The 20,255-nt window shown below is 41.6% G+C and overlaps 1 long non-coding RNA gene across 2 annotated transcripts in view; it reads left to right on the top strand.

Annotated features, from left to right (window-relative positions):
- Positions 1-19,922, top strand: part of LOC115941449 (uncharacterized) — a 54,900-nt gene extending 34,978 nt beyond the window's left edge. Inside the window, exons 5-6 of one of the 2 annotated variants that reach the window (XR_014143599.1) lie at positions 711-899; positions 19,479-19,922. This is a non-coding gene — a long non-coding RNA (uncharacterized LOC115941449). Of the gene's footprint in view, positions 1-710; positions 9,413-19,478 lie in introns of those variants that run through there. The other variant, XR_014143598.1, reaches the window with a different exon arrangement.
- The last annotated feature ends 333 nt before the right edge of the window (positions 19,923-20,255 follow it).

Below are 20,255 nucleotides of genomic sequence, written 5' to 3'. Positions count from 1 at the left end.
TGGGCGTGAACCTTAGAGGTCTGGATGGCAAAGAGTTACGCCTTCCTTTCAGGTCTTGGGCTTCTTCAGTCAATTAATTAGATCAACATTTCAACTCGAGGCTGCTCTGCTGGTCTCTAGCTCACACCATCACCTGAAATACAGCCCGCCACACACACGCTTTTGACAGCAAGAGCCGCTCAAAAGCCTCTCCATGCCTCTATTCCAGGAATAATCCAAGGAAAGGGTTGATACCTGTGAAAGCCGTGAGTGCAGAAGGCCTCTCTGTCCACCACTTCAAAAGAACAACTACCCTCAGTCTGCCTTGATTTTGCATTATAGCTCTTCTTTTTCAATGAAACGTCCCTGCTCTCTATTCATTATAAAGAATAAAGAGCTTTTCAAGTGTGAGTTGCTCAACCCAGAAGGGAACAGAGCTATTTTTAAGAGGGTTTCAACTCTGAGCTGTTACACAGGCCAGCCTGCCAGCAGCAGAGGGCTTCCTGGGAGGCCGAAGGCAATCGCAGCCTCCCTTCAGGAGGGGATATTCAGGAAGGAAGCTCCTGGGGCAGAAGCATTCTAGCTCTCTGGCCCGCAGACAGCCCCGGTGCCTTCACACCTGGCTCCTCTAGGCAGAACCTCCCAAGGGGGTCGGGGGAGTATTTTTTATTCTCACCCATTTGAGGTTTGCCTGCTGCCTTAGGTTTCTCACATCTACTTCCTCCAAATAGGAAACAATCTGCTTGATTCTCATCCAGGAGCACTGAGAGGAGGGGGGCCGCCTTTATGTCCTCTCCTATCTTCGTCAAGCCATATGCAACTGGCAGCCACCACACTTCTCTCTGTGGGAAGAGGATAATCAGAGCTGGATTCCTGAATGAAAGGAGGAACATGCAGAGTCGCCTGCCTCCTGTCCAATGGTAATGGAATCCTTGTGGCCTGACTCAGTCCGGAGCTCGTCTGAAGTCCGTGCCTTTTAGGGACCGGGATGGGCTCTCAGATTCAGAGTTAGAGGGACCTGGGTTCAAGTCTCGCCTCTTGGGCCTCTGCTCTCTTAGGGTAAATGAGGATAACAATACTGTCCTCTCAGAGGTACTGTGGGGAGGATTACCCATTCTGCAGTGTCACACGTATGTTCATCAGTGATCTGAGGGCTAGCAAGACATATTCTCTAATTTCTTTCAAGAGCAGAAAATGATGTTGCTGGACAACAGAAGAGATACTGACAATGTGATAGGAACTAATGATTCAGGAGGATTGAGATGACCTTCTATTCTCCCATTCCATTAAGCTTCTCCAACAGAGAGAAGGGGCAGGGAATTAAAACTCTTCCATTGTTCTGGTAGCTTTGGGGAGTAAAAGACATGTGTGTATACTAAAGGGTGGGAGGGGACCCAAATGTCAACTAATTTCATACACAGAATGGCTAAAAGAAATAGAGAAACTTTTTTCATCCTAATATACCTTGTACCATGGAGGTACAGAGCTTAGAGAAATCCACTTCAGTACTTTTTTTAAAGGAAATATAATAGCCAGAAAAATATAGACCTACCGGACCTAAGGGCAAAGATAGTGCTAATATATGTGTATGGTAAGGTTATACGGTTACAAAGATGGGGCAACCAATTAGGCTCTGAGCTTCCAGTAGGCCAAAGCAGAAAGGGAAATATTATGTTACCAAATGTATAGCTTTCATGAGGAACCCCCTACTGCTACCAGTTCCTCATCCTTTTTTATCATAAGATTCATAAGCATGGATAATTATCCTCAGGAAGAGAATACTTAGGGAGTTTCACTACGGCCTCTTTCAAGTATTTGATGGGCTGCCAAGTACAAAAAGGAAAGATTGCTTTGGGTAATTCCAAACCACAAAACTAGAATCAATGAGTGTAAGTTAAAGGGAACAGATTTTGGTTAAAAATAAAGAACTTTCTAACAATTAGAGTTGTCCATAAATGGAATGAGCTGTCTGGCAAAGAAGTGAGCTCCCTGTTACTGGAAGTGATCAAACAGAGGCTGGCTAACCATCTGTTAAGGATAAAAAGGATTTGTACATAATGAGAGAATTATGCAACAACATAATACAAGGCTCTTCATGACAGTTTTATTTATAATAGTAGGAAAAAAAATAGAATCAACCTAAATGTCCAACAATAGGGGATTAGATTATTATGGTACTCTCATATGACTTATTTTTTTTACATTGTTTACAGATGTTAAAAAATCAATAAAATGATGACATGGGAAATGCTTATAATCTGTTACTAAGTGGAAAAAACCTGTAGCATATATATTGTGATGCCATTTTGTAAAAAAAATATATATATATTTGTTTATGGAAGAATAACACTAAAATGTACATATGTGAAAACATTAATAGTGATTACCATTAGTGTTTGCATTATGGGTGATTTTCCTCCTCTGGGCTTCTCAGGGTTTTCCAAGTTTTCTATGCTGAGCACTTACCACTTATGTAACTAGGAAAAAAAAGTAAGAAGAAAAAAACCTCCCAGGAGTCTCTTATTAGCTAGTAGCTTCAATTAGATGATCCCTATAGCTTTTCAAACCTAAGATTTTATGATTTTTATTTTAAACTTAGGTTGATTGTTTTTCTCATAAAATAACTTATCTTTTAAAAAGGTTTTAATCAAATATAAACCCTCCCACCAAAAAAAGGTTGGCTTAAATTATAAAGTTTTTGGTAAAATCAAATGTATTTCTGATTGCTCTGGTCATTTTCACAGTCTCTTGAAAATACATGGGATATAAATGTAAAAGTCTGCCTAATAGAGTAGAAAGAGCTTACAAATTGGAATCAGACACCACTGGGTCTCAAATCTTGGCTCCACTACAAACCAGCCTTAGTTTCCTCAACTTGAATATGGGATAATAATAATAATAGCTAAGATTTGTAGAAGATTCTCTATGTGCCAGACACTGATTAAGTGCTTTACATGCAATGGAATCTTCAATAAAATCCTCCGAGGTGAATTTTATTCTCCTTATTTTTCAGATGGTAAAACTAAAGCACAGAGAATTTCCATAGCTTGCCAAGATCGGATAGCTCTAAGTGATGGAGTACAAATTCAACCTCAGGCAGTCTAACCTTAGGAACCATGGTGTTAACTACTATACTATACCACCTTGTAGAGTTATGGAAGCATTAATTAAATTAACATAGATAAAGTGCCTAGCAGAAAAACAGGCAGTCAGTGTGCTAAGTTTCTCCCTAAACTTTTCCATAGCTATTTGGCCCCAGAAAGACTTTTGATTATCTTCTCCAAGAATGCATTCAACGAACACACTGGAGAAATGCAGCTCCGTGGTAGGTAGTCTTACAACAAGTTCATTATCAATGGCATTCATGTCAAACTCAGAGATATTAGAAATCATGTCCCACAGGATTCCATTCTGGGGCTGATTCTTTAATATTTCATCAATGATTTACATGGATAGAACAGAAAATAAGCTCCTAAAGCTGACAGATGATACATGCTGTTAGCAGATGACACCCATCGTCAGTTAGGAGGGCTAGCATCCAGGACAGGATTAGAATTCCAAATGGTCTGGCAAGATGGAGAAGAGGTGGAGGCAAAAAGAATGAACTTCATTAGCAACTAGCACAGAGTAATACATTTATTAAGAGGGAAAACATTATATCGGCATAGCAAGGGCAGTGACTAGCAGTGAATAATTGTTGCTGGAATGAGTTAATGGTTAAAGTTGCTCATAAGCTGGAAATGAGACAGAAAGTCAAGTACGGTTCTGAAAATGTACTAAAAAATAAGACTATGGTGGAGTAAATCAATTTTCCCCATTATATATCATATTTTAAACACTCTTTCGAGTTCTATGTTTTTTCCTTCAATATTGTTCTGGACATCTTGGAAAAAGTATCCGAAAAGCAAAAGAAATTTTTACAATTACAAAACACAACCTGAGGGAATAGTGAAGGAATTGAGATCTTTTAGTTGAAGAAGACAAGTCAATTGCTGACAATTGATTTAAAAATTGCTTACTGAGCAGCATCTATGTCCCAGGCTTTGTGCTCAGTGCTGGGAGACAGAGAGAATCAAGATCTGGTTTCTACCCTTGAAAAGCTCAGAGACAAGAGGATAATCGCTTTTAAGTTTATAAAGACTGTTATTTAGAACTCTGATATTTGCATCATTCCTGGCTAACTCCTATGCATCTTTTTCTTTTATTTCCTCTTTCTTCCCTCATTTCCTCTTCTTTTCTTTTTTCCTTCTCTTCCCTAGATGTTAGATTTGTGATTGGAGCCCACTAGCATGGCAGGTTAGCTAGGTATATTCAATAGGGTCCCATCTGAGACTTGGCCAGGATACTAAGCCCTTCTTGTCTTACATTTCAAAATATTTCTATAAATGTATCTTTCATCCTCCACACACTTCCAATACAATTGCAGGCGATGAAGCAAGGCTGGGAGAGAGAAAAGTAGGTTCCTGGATGCAAATAGATCAGTTTGGCTGGAGAGAATGCTAGAGTAGATATATTATGAATCTTATAATATTAAGGAATTTGAATTTTCTCTTATTGATGACAGAAAGTCAATGAAAGTTTGTGAGAAAGGGAGTGACAAGATCAACTGGGGTTTTTAGGAAGAGTAACCTTATTGTGGTAGACAGAATGGGTTGTAAGGGGACAGGCTGGAGGAGGGGTCTTGTTAGGAGGTGATTATTAAGGAATAAAAAATGACCAGAATTAGACAATAGAGTTAAAAGAGACAGAAGATATGTGGACATGAGAGACACTATAAAAGAAAAATCATTAAAAATTTGATGCCTAAGTAAATATGAGCATCAAGGGAGGGAGAGGATTTGAAAACAACTCCTAGATAGTAGATAAGGAGTTTGGGAAATGAAAATGTACCAAAATGAGGCAGTGGGAAGGTGAAGATGGTTGTGGCAAGGGAATCATGATGGGCTCGGGGCCAGACAGGTTGTCTTTGTGTTGATGGAACATATAAATAAAAACCATATATCCAACAGGGAGCTAGGAATGGATTTTCTATAAGATCATCCTCAGGGGCGCCTGGGTGGCTCAGTCGTTAAGCATCTGCCTTCGGCTCTGGTCATGATCCCAGGGTCCTGGGATTGAGCCCCACAGCGGGCTCCCTGCTCAGCGGGAAGCCTGCTTCTCCCTCTCTCATCCCCCCTGCTTGTGTTCCCTCTCCTGCTGTCTCTCTCTCTCTCTGTCAAATAAATAAATAAAATCTTAAAAAAAATTATAACAACAAAAAAAAGAAGATCATCCTCACAGAGGTAATAATGTGTTTTGGACACCTCCACCTGTATATCCCACTGACACATCACACTCTGCATGCCTAAGACTAAACTCTACTGTCATTCACAAACACAAAATTTAATTTGTGTTTCTCCTCTAGGTTAATCATGCTTTTAAATATCCAGGGTACCAAACTCAGAGTCATCTCTGGTACCTTCGTCTCCTATCCCTCCCACTCCCACAAGCAACTAGCCACAAAAGCAATTGATTCTAAGAAAAAAATATGTTGTATATCAATTCCTAGTGCCATAGTTAATGCTCACATGATTTGTTTCTTAACTATCACATAGTTTGTAACAGGTTTTCTTGCCACATGAGTCTGTATTTTTCCACTGGCTACAGAATGAAATTCAAAGTCTTCCAGGAATGAACATACTTGTCCAGCCTAATCACTGAGGATATCTATACATACCCAACCTGAAAGCCCCATCAGATTCCTTGCCTTTCTTTAATGATGCCAGGCATTTCTATGCCTGGTGTACCTTTATTGATGATGTTCCATTATTTTGGAATAATTTTTTCTACTTAAGGAGAATATCTTTCAAGTTCTGAGTTCCATGCTAGTCCCATTGTGAAGGTTTCTCTGATCTCCCATTGTTTGTCTCTCTTCACTCATGTTGCTTTTTTTGAAAGCAAGAGCCTGAGCCAGGGAGGTGAAAGTAGACATGGGAAGAAGCAAAGGATGTAATAAAAGTCTAAACAAAGGATTGATGGACACAGAGAAGGGAAAAGTTCAAAATGACTGGCACTGAACCCAAGTCAAGCTGATAATTGAAAAGCCTTACAGAAATGAAAAGGGTGGTTGAGGCTAGAGAAAACTATTTGGAATTTATATGCAAAGAGATGATACCAGATGTGTGGCAATAAAGGAATAGAAGAGAAGAGTCTGTTAGGGAAAATGTTGATCTAAGGACAGAGCTAATAAACATGTTACCAGAGTTCCAGCCCAAGATGGCGACTTAGGAAGACCCTGAACTCACTTCCTCCATGGACACACCAAATCTATACCTGTTTATAGAGTATTCCTCCCAAAGAAGAAGATAGACAAAAAAGAGAACAAATAGAGAATGAATGGCAAGAGAGACAGAGACAGGGTAAAAAAAGGGAAACCCTGCCCTCATGGTGAACTGTAGTCAGGAGGGATAGTACTGAGGGATTGTGAGCAGATTCATCTGTGCTGGGGCTCAGAAAAAAAACCAAAACAACAACAAAAAAACCCCTTGGTTTAAAAGGGCAACTGGAATATAAAGGACCCATCGCTAGAAACCTGCCAAACAGCAGGAAAACTGCTGGAACTCTTTCCAGGTGAGAGGAGTTAGTGCCACAGTTTACATTTGTTCTCTACCTTGATAGTGCAGACAGGAGCAGGGGTCCAGGTGGCATAGCCAGCCTGCCACCTCAGCGGGCCCCAGGCCCCTGGCCCATGCCAGCCACAAATGCTATAGGGCATAGGAAAAACAGGTGTGCTTTAAAAGAACAACTAGAACATAGAAGAACTAACCCTAGAGCCTTGCCAAATGGTAAGGGAGCTGCTGGGACTCTCTCTGGGTTAGAGGGGCTGGCAAGCATCATGGTTTACATTACCCCTCCACTTTGAGATGGGAGCAGAGTTCTGGGTCTCATAGCCAGGCTACCATATTAGTGACACGCAGGCCCCTAGTCCACACCAGTCCCAGCTGTCCCACCAAGGCAGCCCCAACTTATTGGGACACCCTTGGTCAGCCCTCACCACAGCTCTAGCCATCTCGCCAAGGTGACACATATGCAAAGTATACCCAGAATACTCCAGGCCAACACCACTTCAACTCTAGATGACTTGCTGGGGTACCCCCAAAACAGAGCACCCCGGGATCTCATGGCCCATGCTTGCCTCAGCTCTAGCTGCCCTGTCAGGGCAACCCCTGCATAGAGTGCCTCAGGATCCCTTGGCCCACATCCTACCTTGGCCCACACATGCCTCAGATTCAGCTGCCCTGCCAGGTCATCCCTGCATGAAGCACCCTGGGATATCCCCATTTGCACCCACTTCAGCTTCAGCTGTCATCGCAGGGTGCCCTCAACACAGAGAGCCCTGGCCTGTGCCCACTTGAGCTCAAGCCATACCACCAAGGCAGCCCCAGCACAGAGTATCCCAGGACCCCGAGCCATGCCAGCCACAACTCCAGCCAGCCAAAGTCACCTGGCACACATAGTTTAGAGAGGGGATGATCATACACAAGATCATTTCTTCAAGTTTAGGAGAAGTAGCTGTTCCATTCATAGAAACAAACAGAAAGTTGAGCAAGATGAGGAGACAGAGGAATATTCCCCAAATGAAACAACAAGACAGAACCTCAGAACGAGAACTAAATGGGACAGTAATAAGCAATCTATCTGATAAAGAGTTCAAACTAATGGTCATGAAGATGTTCATTAGACTAGAGAGAAAAGTGGATGAACTCAGTGAGAACTTCAACAGAGAGATAGAAAGTATAAGAAAGAACAAATCAGAGTTGAAGAATATAGTAACTGAAATGAAAAATACACTAGAGGGAATCAACAGTAGATGAGAGGATGCAGAGGAACAGACCAACAATCTGGAAGATAGGGTAATGGAAAGCCCCCAAGCTGAACAGCAAAAAGAAAAAATAATTTAAAAAATGAGGATAAGGGGGTGCCTGGGTGGTTCAGATGGTTAAGTGTCTGCCTTCGGCTCAGGTCATGATCTCAGGGTCCTGGGACTGAGCCCCGCATCAGGCTCCCTGCTTCGCAGGGAGCCTGCTTCTCCCTCTCCCTCTGCTCTGCCCCCTGTTTGTGCTCTCTTGTTCTCTCTGTCAGATAAATAAGTAAATAAAAATCTTTTTAAAAAAATGAGGATAGATTAAGGGATGTCTTGGACAACATCAAGTGAACAAATACTTGCATTATAAGGATCCCATAATCCCTACAAAGGAGAAGAGAGTAAGGGGGAAGAAAACTTATTTGAAGAAATAATACCTGAAAATTTCCCTGAGGAAGGAAGTAGACATCCAGATTCAGGAAGCACAGAGAGTTCCAAACAAGATGAACCCAAGGGGGTCCACACCATGACACATAATAATTAAAATGTCAAAGATTCAAAATAAAAATGCCAATTCCTCACCTAGAACTATAAAATTAAAAGTTCTGGGAGTAGGCGTCAAAATCTGCATTAAGCAACAAGCCCTCGGTGTGACCTTATGCTTACTTAAGTTTCTAAAGAGCTAATTGATATTAGAATGACATTTTAAATTCCTTAAGTTTGCTTAATGTGTGTACCAATATATAATGAAGTGTGTATCTGTATGGTGGGGGTGGGGAGTGATGGATGGAGCACAAAGAGTGCTGAAGTTCGACAGACCTGATAGTCTGGGAATTGGTTATGAAAACGACTGTCTTCTTGAGGGTGGAGAGTGTGGCTATCAGATAGGATGACAGAAAGAAGGTACTGGTGACTGAGATGTCTCATGTGAATGGGTGCTTGATGGCTGTGGTCCATGACATAAGTCCCTCTGTAAACTAAACCCTGTTATGGTGATAGGTTTCAAAGACTATTGTGAGAAATAAACTAGATAGGCAAACATATAATGTAAAACATGTATTTACACTTGACCAATTCCTCAGAGATAAAAGTTGGTATTTTTAGGAGTATGGTATCATTTTAAAGCCCAAATATCGCATGACTCATTATTTTGGATAATCTTTATCACTACTGATCCTTCTCAAACCAAAAATATAACTTTAACTTAACAAGCTACAACTAGCAAGTTAAACAATTTTAGTAACTAGTAGTTTATCTAGTTTCTTAAATTTCTTAGCCTCAGTACACATTAGTCTTAGAAATTCTCTCTTCAGAAAGATAAACAAGCGTTAAATATAGACAATATATTGCAAAAGCTTTCTACTCTACAAAAAGTTGCCACCAATTGTAAGCTTATCTATTAAAGAGAATGTTTATGAGGAAAAAGGAAAAATAATAAACGTGGCTGTCACCCTCAAATATTTCTTCATGCCCCTTGTGACCCATCCCTCTTCATCCTCTACTTGGTTCCAGGTGACTGCTGACTCTGCTTTGGTCATTGTAGATTAGCTTGCATTTTCTGGAATTTTTTATAAATGCAATCATACAGTATGTATGTACTCTTGTTTTTGTCTGACTTCTTTCACTCAGCATATTATTTTGAGATTTATGCACGCTCTAGTGTTTGTAAATAGTTCATCCATTTTTATTGTTGAGTTGTATTCCATTGTGTGACTATATATTTATGTTAACCCATTCACCTATTGATGGACATGTTAACGGTTTCCAGTTTTGCGCTATGACAAAGAAACTGCTATGAACGTTAAAACACACACACACACTACTCGTTTCTTATATATTTTTTAAAGATCTTATTTATTTGTCAGAGAGAGAGAGAGAGCACAAGCAGGGGGAGCGGCAGGCAGAGGGAGAAGAAGGCTCCCCGCTGAGCAAGGAGCCCAATGAGGGCCTCGATCCCAGGACCCTGGGATCATGACCTGAGCCAAAGGCAGACATTTAACTGACTGAGCCACCACATCCCACATTATTTGTTTCTAAGATGAGAGGAGGAATTCTAAGTTGCAAAAGAACCAGAAAAAGACTGGCCATTGAGGTGAACTTACATATTTTAGTTTTCCAAAAAGATTATTTTTTTTGGTCTTTACCCTTTTATGGGAAACTTCCAATTTCTGAGATGTCATACTTGTGATTTGAGGAAACTGCTCAATTGGGTCCCTTTTGATTCTAAGTTTTGAAATTTTAGTCATTTTTCTTTCAAAAGAGGTATTCCATTCTTATATGAGGGTATCTAACCAAAAACAACAACCAAATATCAGGCCATAGAATTTAAAGAGAAGTGGGTTGTAAGGTCAGTTTTCACATGATCAATTAACATATGGGGGGTGGGATGAGGGGCTGGAATAAGATGTGTTAAAATGGATTCAATTTGACCAAATTATAGCTTTTGAAAGAACTTCTCTTTAGCACAGCCATTCTTTGTTCTTTTTAGAGGAATTTATTGAAATAAAAATATTGTAAAAATACATACATGTGGGACACCTGGGTGGCTCAGTCAGTTAAGCATCTGCCTTCGGCTTAGGTCATGATCCCAGGGTCCTGGGAACAAGTCCCACATCAGGCTCCTTGCTCAGCGGGGAGCCTGCTTCTCCCTCTTCCTGCTGCTCCCCCTGCCGTGCTCTCTCTCTGTCTCTCTCTCTCTCCCTGACAAATAAATAAATAAAACCTTAAAAAAATACACGCTTGTTGTAAAAATAATCCAAACAATCCATCAATCTAGAAGTAAATATGAAAGCCCTGTCATAATAAGCAAGCTGGCCTATACCCTTATAGACTTTACAGAATACATATGCAATCATATACACATGTACCTTTTTCTGCATGTGACTTGCCCAACTTCCACCATCTCACTTCCCCTAAAGTAACAAGCTATAGCAATTAACAATTACATTAATAAAGGTTACATTTCTACAGTACACACACACACATTACATTTCACATGTGTTATATTCTGATCCTTACTCTGATGGGCAAAAATAGGCGGGGGGGGGGATTATTTGTGTCATTTTATAGGCAATGTCATTTATGCAAAATCTCAAAGCTACTTGTGCTGAAGAAGTTGTAACTGGACTTGGGTCCTCCATACCAAACAACATGTTTCTTTCCTACATCACACTGTTCCCCACAGTGGGATTTCCACATCCAAGTCTTCCCAGCCTCAGCTAAAGTGTCCTACAGAGTATGTCAGTGCAAAACTTGGATTAGATATAATTTTGAACATCGCCATGTAGTTGCCTAGTAGTTTTCTTTAGATAGGAAAAGAGTGACATTCCAAGTTTGATCTACCAAGTATCTGGATTACATCTTGAAGTGATGCCAGTGGGGGGGAGGGGGGGGCGGGTACCAGGAAAACTCAATAGGACCCTGCACTGATGTTTCTGTATGTAATCCAGCTTTTTCCCATAAGTATGTCTGGTAATGTACATCCACTACTGAACAATGTGCTGTCAAAAACAAAACAACAGGCCCAAAATGGAGTCACTTGTGCTAAGTTCCACATCACCAAACTGAGATTTAATTCTAGTTTCAGCTGTTCCAGAAATGGTATCTTAAACCAATCAGGAATCGCCTGATCAGCACTAGTTAGGGTATTCTGCCTGATAGAGCCCATTCCCCTAAAGAAAAGTAACCTTGCAATAAGACAAAAAAGACCTGCTTCCCTCAGCCTGTAAAAGGCTATCATTTTGTGCAGCTCCTTGGAGCTCCATTCTGTCTGCTAGATTGGATGCTGCCTGATTTGAATTTATTTTTGCCCAAATAAACTCTTAAAATTTTTCATATGCCTAAGTTGATCTCTTAGCAGTCCTAGTGAAGGGAAGTTTGGGGGAGAAAGGCAAGAGGTAGTGTAGAGGAAAGACCACTACTGTATTTCGTTTCTGAGAAATGTTTTTTCCCCCCACATCTTAGTACTTAGAAAGAGGCATTCATCTTACAAATCCATAGATCTTCGATTTGGTCAAGAGCACTAAATGGGGACTCACTGAAACTAGATTCTTGACGAAATTCTGGTACTTCCCCATTTGGGGAAGGTCATTTAACTCCGCAGTGTTGTGAACAAGAGGTGACATACATACAGCTCACTACAGGCTACACAGGAGTTGCTTTTAATAATAACTAGCATTTGCGGAGGGTTTACCCTATTCCAGTTACTGTTTTTAGCACAGTGAGAGGATTTTCTCATTTAATCCGCATAGCAAACCTCTTAGGAAAGTCCTATAAATATCCCAGTTTTAGAGATGAGCAAAGTGAGATTTCGAAAGTTCAAATGAATATAGCTATAGGTTAAAACTGGTAAGTGGCAGAGCTGGGAGTTGAACAAGGTAGTACGAGGCCAGAGGCTCCCCCACTAACCCCAATACTATTGACCTACTTGCTAGCTATGAACTCACATCATTGTCCTTTTATCTTCTTTCTTCCTATTCCATTCACCCACAGGTTTAAACTAGCTGATCTTGATTTATTATAAACTCAGATGCCTTCAGGATGATAAACATAGAACTGGAGACGGATGGTAAACGTCAGGGATGGTAAACAATATGATTCTCAGCCTGCGTGTGTGCACACACGTAACACACACACCGCATACCACATTGACTTTTGGATTATCTTTTGCACACACACACACAAATGAAACAACACATCAAATGAAACTGAAAATAAAATAAAACAAAACAACCTTGGACCAACTTCTTAACAACTAATACAAATTAAATTTACTAGGGATCTTGGTGTGTCAAAGAAAATGTGTTGATTTCAGCTACTGGTATGGGAACGTCCATTAAGTCTGCAAGTAACGATATCTATTCCGGATGGATTATAACAACACTTGCAAAACCTCAGTAAAGCTAAAGGAGATACTGAAGTGGTGGAGAAGGTAACCCAGAGTGGATCTATAATTTCCTAAAGAGGAGGTCTCCAAAATGACATTTTTATTGAGTACTTCCTATCAAATAGCAGGTACTTTCTTTTGTTTCATGCATCTTTACCTTATACTATTTCTAAGGAGGACTAGAGGGTCCTATTTTACAGATTACCCAATTAAGGCTCTAGGGTGTGAATATTAACTTGCCCAAGGCTTTTGAAGCCTCAGCTTTTCCAGTACACTTGCTGGGGTCAGAGGGTGGATATGTTACATATCATGAAGCCGATGAAGACCCTCAGTTTTTACCAAAGCCCTGAATCTGATTTTATTCATAGTTTTATGTTCTTTTTCTTAAAGACAGCCCCCCAAACTGTTTAAACATCAGACTCCCCCAAAACATAGATGCATGCTGTAGGGGAGTCAAAAGGCTGTGCTAACAGCTATCTTGAGCAGGGTACCCTCCGACTCTAGCCCCCTCGCAGGTGAGGAGAAAGCGGCAAACCCCACGTTGTCTGGCCTGCTCCAGTATTGTGGACTTGATGCATCCTGTAGTTCTCCTGGGGGCCCTCTAGGAGAAGCATCTAACTCTCCTCCACTGGTTTACCATGCAGAGACAATGTTGACTCTATTTTCGCAGCTTTGGTTTTTCTATTAATTGCTAAGTTGCCCCTAGCCTGCAGGAAATGAGATGCCAAAAGGAAGGGGAATGGATCTCTTCCAGACCTCTCCAACTCTCAGATTATACTAAACCAGTAGCAAAACCCCTCTTTAGCATTTGAAAGGGAAGGCAATTGTATTCCTAAGGCTCACTCTACCGCCTCCAGACTTTTCTCAGCCAGAGAACAAAGGGAAAAAAGCAAACACCACTTCACACTCTTATTCATCCGAGGTTAAAAGAGACCTCCCACTATACAAAAGTCCTTCTAAAGGTCAGTTTGGGAGTGTATTGAGGAGGGCACTGGCCGGGGAACGAAATGTTTACCATCACTCTCCGGGGGCTGCTTCTGTTTTTCTTTCAGCACGTGCGCGGGGTACATTTGTCAGAATTGGACATTTTCATCCCCAGTTAGCTTGCTGGTGGTCAGATTATACTTCCTTGGCTCTCCTCAATCTTTTTCAGATTCTGAATTCCAGTTGAACTAAGGAGGCAAGGCCACCCTGGGCCAGGACAACTCCCTGGGGATGGTTATTCATTCATAGTCATTGAGTCAACAGCGATTCATTGGGTACGTAACGTGTATCCAGCACTGTGCTAGGTACCAGAAGGATGCGGCCATGCGAGAGCTGATGCACTTGTCTTAGAGCTGCCATTCAGTGGGGGAAGCTTGACATTACACAAAGAAGCACGCACACCATTTTTTAAGTACAACTGTGATAAATGTCTGAAGGAGCACAGTGTGCAAAGGGAGGTTAACACCAGAGTGGCTGACCTCCCGTGGGCTGTCAGAGCAGGGGGCTTCTTTGAGGAAGTGAGAGGAGGGGTCAGCTACGTGCCAGGGCAGTTGAGATCATGCTGGGTATTGCAGGCAAAAGGTCCCTGACTTGGGAAACATCTGGCCAGGCACAGGAATTGGAAGACTAAATGTGGCTGGAGGCCAGAGGGCGAGCCAGAATGGGGCTGGAGATTTGGCAGGAGGGGAACTTCCATCAGGCTTTGTATTCTGTAGGCTTTTTGCCTTCTATCTCCAAAGCAAGGGGGGAATGGGTGGGGGGAACTAGTTACAGGCTTTGATAAGGGAAGGGACTTATGAGGTTTGTAGTGTCAAGAAAGAGTTTTAGGGGGCAAGAGACCGATTCAGGGAGACCAATTAATAAGCTATATCAAAAGTCAAGATAAGAAGTTCTCAAATTTTAATGAATTGCCTGGGAATCCTGTTAAAATGCAGGTTCAGATCCAGAAGGTCTGGGGTAGGGCCCGAGACTGCATCTATAACCCAGGTGCTGGTCTATACCACAAATGTTCTACTGGGAGTTTTAGTTTAAGGTGCCTGTAATGCAGATGACAAGCAGACACATTTGAGAGGTATTGTGTGGGAAGTCTCACAGGTCTCTGATTTGGGCAACTCTAGTGGGAGTTGCCTTCACGGAGACAGGACGCACCAGAAAAGAAAGAACAAGTTTGGGTGGCAGAGATCGAAAAGCTCGATTCTGGACCTGTTGAGTTTAATGTCTTAGGAATCTCTAAGGAGGCTATGTTACATGTGAATCCGAAGCTCAAGAAAAGAAGAGGAAGCTGGAGATACAAATTTAGGAGTTATCAATATGTAAATGGCAAATGAAGCTATGAAAATGGATGCTATCGGCATAGGGAGAGGGAATACAACAGGTGGCACAAACTTAAATTTGACCTGCCGTCCATCTGTTAGTCTTCTCTTAAGAATCTCGGGAAGAGAAGGGGCCCAAGGTGAAGCAAGTATTTAACGACTGAGTGGGGAGGAGAAACCAGCAAAGCAATCTGAGAAGAAAATGTCAAAGATAAAAGCAAAACCAAACTGTTATCCAACAACTTGGGGAATTCTTTTTTGCCGATAGAACAGCTTTGAGACATGGGGATGGCTTGAGATTACAAAGGTAAACCCTCTCCGTAGCCCCAGCAGCTGAGTCGTGGTTGAGCTAAACCTGACATAATCTCATTCTATTCTGCCTGAAGATTGGACCAGTAGTGGGCTCTGACCAATGAACAAAAAGGGCATGTGGGGGGGAGTGAGTGGGGAATTCGAGGAAGGCATTTTGCTTTCCTATTAAAAAGGACAGAGAAGGAGAAGAGTTGCATGGTGCCACTACTCATCCCTCCCCACCCCCCACCCCCCTTCTCTGCTGTGAACTCAGACATGGTGTCAGAACAGCGTCAGGCATCCTAGGGCTGAGAGGAGATGAAATGAGGGTGATAACTCAACAGCTAAGGATAGCAGAATTAAAAACGAAAAAGCATCCATGTTGCAGATAACACAGCTGAGCTGCTTAGCTACTCTGGAGCCACCTCCTTCCACTGTTTTTGTTAAGTGAGATGATAAATACTCATACTGCTTAAGCCACAGTTAGGACATTCTGTCACTTGCAGCTAAACGTATCTTCAGCCATTAATTAGTGTTATGTCGTGTAGTGTAGACAGGGAGTTAGATAGACATGGTTCAGATAGATACAGCGTTTCACTTTGGACATTTTGTGTGTTTCCTCATCTGCAAAATGGAGATAATAATGGAATCTCCCTAAAGAACTCTCCTATAGTGTTGGTGGGAGTGCAAATTAGCAAAACTACTTTGTAATTTGGCAGGATTTACGAAAACTGAAAATGCATGAGGACTAAGGCCCAGCCATTCTACTTCTAGGTAAATCTTAGAGAGATTCTTGCCCAATGCATTGAGAGACATATACAGGATTATTCATTTGAAGCCCTTTTTGTAGTAGGAAAGAATTAACAACAGTCTAGATATCCATCAAGGGGAAATACATAGGTAAACTATAGTGTATCGATATGATAGTATACCATGGAGCAGTTTAACAGATGAACTAGCTCTCTCTATATATATCAACATGGATGGATCTCAGAAACATAATGCTGAATAAAAAAAGCAAATTGCAGAGTTAGACATGCAGTATGATCCATTTATATATATTTTAAAAGCAGACACTACACTACATATTTTTGTGGATCTGTAAGTCTATGGAGAATAGATTGCAACCACATACATTAGATACACTCGGGAATGAAGGATAAAGAAGATAAGAAAAAATAGGGGTCATGTCTAGACAGATGATTATATCATGCCAGTCACGGGAAAGAATGACTGACTGAATCAATTCAGTTCTGTGCATCTGCAGTTCAACATTAGAAACAAAATAAAACAAAACATAATAGTATCACTCTTCTAGGATTAAGTGACATAATAGCTCAGTGGCTCATAGTAAGGGCTTAACAAATGGCGGTCATCATCATTATTATTATGCCCACTTGCTGTGCTCTGCCTTTTTGTTTTCCATAGGCTCTTTCTATTAGATCAATCTTAGAAAGTTGGGGAATTTGGCTGGGTACGACTCTCTGGACCTTAATTTCCAATTCCCATTTATGGGTTTGAGGGTCATAAGAGCAAAAGACTTGGTTTGGGCCAAGTCTTGATGTGCATGAAGGCTACTCTAATGGGTTAAAAAAAAAAACAAAAAAAAACAAAGCCAAAGTGCCATAAGGCACACTCAGGGCAGCCCCAACCTACCAACGTGCCAAATAACCACAGAGAGGGGAATACCTTGCTCTTGTGAACCCTTGCATTTTGCATACATAGCTTACTTAATCAGAACTAGATTGAACAAAACAAGACATTTACTGGCGCATGTGAAAATTAGGAATTCCCAGAGAAAGACCTGGCTTCAACTTTTTCAACTGAATTGGGGAATTTTCACTGCCTTGTACCTACCTACAGCTGCTGTTGCCACAGCTGAAATCTCTGTTGCTTGCAGTGCTCACTTCCAGGTACCAGTTTTTGAACCAGTTCTGCAAGCAACTGAAAGAAGCTCTGACTCACTGAGGTGGAAGAAGGAAGTCAGCAGAAGCATACATTGTAGGTCACAGAATTAAAGGAAATACTTCAGGCCAGGTCTTGGGAAGAAAGGAAAGGAGGAAGCTACAGGATTGTACTAAGGAATATATCTCTTTAGTCACGTCACGGGAAGAGTACAGCTCCGCCTACCTAGAGTCCCTCTGTCATTCTCCCTGAAGAAAGAGTCTGCCTGGATTGGTTTGGGTCATATGGGGTCAACAGTCCTTTTAAGACGCATAGAATTGGGAAGGCATTGTCCCCCCAAAGACAAGCTGCTTCCAATCCAAGGGTAAGGATTCGGGCCTAGCAAAAACAACAAATGTCTACTCTACTGTTAAATGTAGTTTGCATCTAATTAGGAATTCCAAAGGTCACAGATCGAAAGATAACTTCATCATCAGCTTGTTTAGTGACTTGGGGAGCATAGCCTCACAATTCTCTCTTTTGTACTGGCAAAGTGGGGTTCATGACACACACTCCTTTCTTATGTCACCAAATTTAAGTCTCAATAAATTAATAATAACCCCGAGCTGGAAAGGGTCTCAGATGTCCTAAGGGAGTGATTCTCAATCTTGTCGTGGCTGCTTAACATCACCTGGGACACTATTTTTAAATGCACATACCCAGAGATCCTGATTTAATTGATTTGGGACAGAAAGTTTGGGCATCAATACCTTTTTTTTTCTTGGCATCAGTATATTTAAAAAGCTCTCCAGGTGGAGTGCCTGCCTGGCTCAGTTGCTTAAGCAGCAGACTCTTGATTTCAGCTCAGGTCATGACCTCAGGGTCCTGAGATTGAGCCCTGCATCCGGCTCCATGTTGGGCTGGGCCTGGAGCCTGCTTAAGATTCTCTCTCCCTCTCTGCCCCTCCCCATTCACACACACACTCTCTCTCTCCAAAATAAATAAATAAATAAAAATTTCCCCAGGTCATTCTAATATGCAGCCAAGGTTGAGAAGCCCTGGGATAGACTTATAGAGATAGTTTGCTCTCATTCCACTGTCCTCCTATGGAGAGTCCCTCTGTATCTTTGAAAGGGGACTGTCAGCTTGTTTTAATGATTCCAGTGAGGGGAGTATCTTGGTCTGCTCAGGCTGTGATAACAGAACACTCTAGGCTAGGTGGCTTAACAGAAATTTATTTTCTCACAGTTCTGGGAACTGGGAAGTCCAAGATCAAAGTTCTAGCCGGGATCAGTTCCTGGTGAGAGCTCTCTTTCTGACTTGCAGATGGCTGCCTCTTCACTGTGTCCCTTCCATGAAGAAGTGGGAGCAAGCTCTCTGGTGCCTCTTCTTATAAGTATACTAATCCTATTGGATCATGGCTCCACCCTTATAACCTCACTTAACCTTAATTTCTTCAATAAAGGCCCTATCTGCAAATACAGTCACATTGGGGTTTGAGGTTTCAACATATGAATTTTGAGGGGGGACATATTCAGTCCCTATCAATGAAGTCACAGCTCATCGGGTGATAGGGTGACTTAAGTTGTTAGAGAGCTCTTCATATTAAGCCCAAGCCTTTCTCTTCCTAAATTCTTCCTACCTCTTGGGTCTTAATTCTGCAGAAAGGGTTAAGAGAAATGGGAGGCAACTAACACAAGAACAACTATTTTGCAAGCATTATAATCTCTGGAGTTTCAGGAGAATACTGTGAGCAGGATATCATTATCCCCAATTTACAGATCAGAACACTGATACGAGAGAGGATGAGTCATCTGCCTAAATTCATAAAGCTGACAAGCGACAAAATGAAAATTCATATTCAAGCATTTCTGCCTTCTAAGCCCATCACCTCTTCCACACAAAAACCCCTTGGATATGTAAGGTTGACTCACTCCTGAGAACATGCCTTGTCCATCCAAATGCTGCTTAGGTTATACTTGTTTTTGCTTTTCTATCTCTCCCTTTCCCCCTTTATTTCATCCTTCTGTTATCTACTCTTCATCCTAGCTCTGGTTTACTCCTTTCACCTCATAATCTTATTTTTCCTCAGTGTCTTTCCTGGAATTCCTTTCATTTTATGAACTGTAGCATGGACCAAACTTTAGCATGGGTAAGAACCATACAGAAATATTCTGATTCATTACGTGAGGTGAGGCCCAAGGATGTGCACCATGGTTTATCTATAATGTGTTTATTGTTTTTCTACCTGCTCTCCTTTCCCCCTTTTTCTGCAACAGCATTTCTCTTTCATTTTTAGGAAATGTTTTTAGCCCACTCTGAGTGATTCTGGTGGGTCTGCCAGTCATGTGGTCCCATGTATTCCACCATAGGAATGGACACAGGAGGCAGAACAGCATTGTACACCATTTCTCTGGACACAGTGATTGGTCCAACTTGTCACTCAGCAGCTGATCCATGAAGGGCCAGTCAGAATCCTTTTACAGAATTGCCATGGATGCAGGGAGAAAAAGAGTTCTTTTCCTTGCTGTTGCCGCCTGTTGGTGATGCTGGCAGCCATATTTGTCTTCACGTGGAGGGAGTCTTCCTGGTAATGAAATGACCACAGAGGGAAGGAGAGCCTGAAGATGAAGAGCAGAGAGGAATCAGTCCCCATGGCACTGCATCTAGATTTGCTGAAAGCTGTTTCTCCCTTAGGTTGCCCATTCCCTTGAGTCAATAAATACTGTTTGGTATAAGCTTATTAGAGTTGAGTTTTTGCTTCTTGCAACCACACTTAAGCTATAAAATGTGTCCATTTTGTCCAAAACTGCAATCAATACTCGCTCACAAAATATGCACCAAATGAATGAACAGAGAGAGTTCTCACTGTACATTTATTTCCTGGGTCTCAAAATTGGCTGAAATACCACAACTCTAGCTGGAACTTCATAAAGAAACTGCTTTGGAATCTGTCTTAGATTCCTGGACTGCAGTAGATACTGGGATGGGAAAAGTGGTTAAAAATCCAGGGTTTGGGGGTGCCTGGGTGGCACAGTCGGTTAAGAGACCAACTCTTGATTTCAGCTCAGGTCGT

This window comes from Leptonychotes weddellii, chromosome 3 (genome assembly GCF_054177405.1).
Source record: "Leptonychotes weddellii isolate Sample4059 chromosome 3, ASM5417740v2, whole genome shotgun sequence".
In the NCBI taxonomy this organism is placed as follows: domain Eukaryota; kingdom Metazoa; phylum Chordata; class Mammalia; order Carnivora; family Phocidae; genus Leptonychotes; species Leptonychotes weddellii.
The sequence above is the reverse complement of the archived record's forward strand: the minus strand, read 5'-3'. Positions and strand labels throughout refer to the sequence as shown.